The following is a 2416-nucleotide window of genomic DNA, read 5'->3' as shown; positions in this document are numbered from 1 at the left end:
AAAAGATACATTGGCTATGGGACAGCCCTTGGTTGTAGGATTTTTGAGGCCAGAGCTCCATCAGCCAAGGGTCTGCTGAATGGAGAGAGGACCATGGACTTCCAAAATGGTAGCCAAGAGAATAAGTAATAAAGGGTAGGTTGGGAGTGTCTACTGTTTTTCCCCTTTATATCTAATGCTTCCCCCTAATTATTCCTGTTTCAAGTAGTTTAGCAACCTTGTCCTGGGAAATATGGCACCAAAAACTTTGATTTTTTTTTCCCATCAGAAATTCTGGGCTCTCAGGAGAGAGGCTGGTCCCTCAGCTTTGTTTTTAATCTCCACACTGTGCTCAGGCCTCCCAGTGAGGTGCCACCCAACAGGAGTGATTCAAGCTGAGTTTTCTTAGCAACTGAAGCCTTGCCCCAGTCACGACTGGGGCATGTAGAAGAGGTCCCTGCCAAGCTCCCTCTTCTTTGAAGAAAAACAACAGAGACCAAGTGAGAAGTAGCTACAGTTTAATACAAACCTGCACCAGAACACAACGTGTCGGGCTGTTTTGTTTTTACCTCAGACGGGTGGCCAAAGCACAGGACCATGTGTCAGCTCGGGGTTGACACAATCTTAGCACCATGACATTTACAGAGGAGTGAGGAAGTCACTTGGGTGCTGGGGTGCTAGAGGCTCCATCCCGACCCCAGGCTGTGCCTGCTGCCTCAGCAGCTGGAGGGGGCTTGGGTTTCTGCGTGGTTCTGTGGATTCTTGGTCAGTATTGGAAAAGCCCTCATCACGGCATTGGCTTGACAGAGACCTACTGTGGACTCCTAGCACTACACACACGCACACACACGCACACACAGTAGCACAATTTTCTGGTAACTTAACCCCACAAACCTAGAGAGCAGCTAAGGCAAGAACAACAGTATTTATTCAGGAAGTACAAGACCAGTTTGAGAGCTGCACTCAGTGCAACCAGAGACCCTTTCATTCCAACCAGGAGCCCGTGGGGCTGCTGAAGGAGTTGGCTGAAGCACTGCATGGGGCAAGGAGTGGGTGGTGGGGGCTGACTGTTCATTTGACTCCTTGAACCACCTTCTGATTTTGATCTAGAAGCTCCTGGGCAAAGGTAGGGCCTATGTAAGGATTGGGGGCAAATGAAGTTGGTGGTCTACAGTGGACCACCCCAAGATGTGGTCTCTCAGCACTGTGGATCATGCATCTCTTGGGTGGAGGCACTCGGAGAAGTAAAGCTTTCCTAGCCAAGCAGGGATGCTCTGCCCAGCTGGCCACCACCACTGCTTGGCTCTTTGGCATCTGCCCAAGGCTCATGACCCAGCAAGGGCTGAAAGGGATAAAGATGATGTGCATTGCACCAGGGGTTAGTGTCATGGTTTCCCCTCTCCATAGTGGCTTTCCCAGGCCCAGGTCCCCACCAACTGTCCCCATGGCTGTCACCCTCCATGAGTCCCTTCGCTGCCTCTGCTCTCTGGGTTACCATCTCTGTCCTCTCAGCCACTAAGTGAGGGAAATGGGAGAGAAAGGAGAAGTGAAGATGTGGCTGCAGCTCAAACTGCATGGCAAGCCACCAACACTGGACTAGTTCTGGCTCAAGCAGAGAACATGCATTAGTTTGTTTACAACAAAGATGAGAAAAATCTATCTACCTGTGCAAAATAAAGCAGAATGCCTACCAGAGAGTAAGTCTTCTAGTTGGTTAAACTCTTGGGTGGGATCTACAATAGATATCTCCCCACACCTCTTCTCCACAGCTGGGGCAGACAGCCAATGTCATAAGGGACATGTCTGGGGTCAGAGGGCCTAAACATTCTGGGACTCAGTTTCCTCATCTGTAAAATGGGGAGAATAATATGTGCTCCACCGTCATGAGGAGCAAATGAGAGCTCGTATATGGAAGTGCTTTGATAACACGAAAAGCACTATAGAAATGTGCAGAGTATGACCATTCACCAGGAGTCAAGAGCCTCGCGTAAGCCTGGGGTGCTCAAGCCAAATGTGCAATATGAAATCACTTCACAGAGGTGGGGACAAGGCTTAGCAAGGGCAGGTGGCTGTGTCACTTCCCAGATCAGTTGAGGTACATGGAGATCACCCAGCTGCTGGTGTTTCCATGGGAACCCCTGTAGTCGGAGACAGGGAGGGCCCAACTGGACGTGGGAGTGACAAGGCCACAAGCTGGTGAGGGCACGGTGCTGACCACAGGAGGCCACAAAACCTGTGCAGCAAGGTAGGTTCTCCAGCTAGTTCCCCTGGGCCTGGAGTCTCCCTCCCTTCATGTCTGGAGAACCCCTCTCCCACCTCCCCCTCTCAGCAGGCATGAGGCTTCTTTCCAATCACACGGGAGGAGTGGCTGGGCCTCTGTCCAGCAGGGGGATGTCACAGGAAGTTGTGTGTGTATAGGGGGCGGGGGGGGGGGGGG

The sequence above is a fragment of the Galeopterus variegatus genome, unplaced genomic scaffold, assembly GCF_000696425.1.
Source record: "Galeopterus variegatus unplaced genomic scaffold, G_variegatus-3.0.2 Scaffold3124, whole genome shotgun sequence".
In the NCBI taxonomy this organism is placed as follows: domain Eukaryota; kingdom Metazoa; phylum Chordata; class Mammalia; order Dermoptera; family Cynocephalidae; genus Galeopterus; species Galeopterus variegatus.
Note: the sequence above shows the minus strand (reverse complement) of the source record.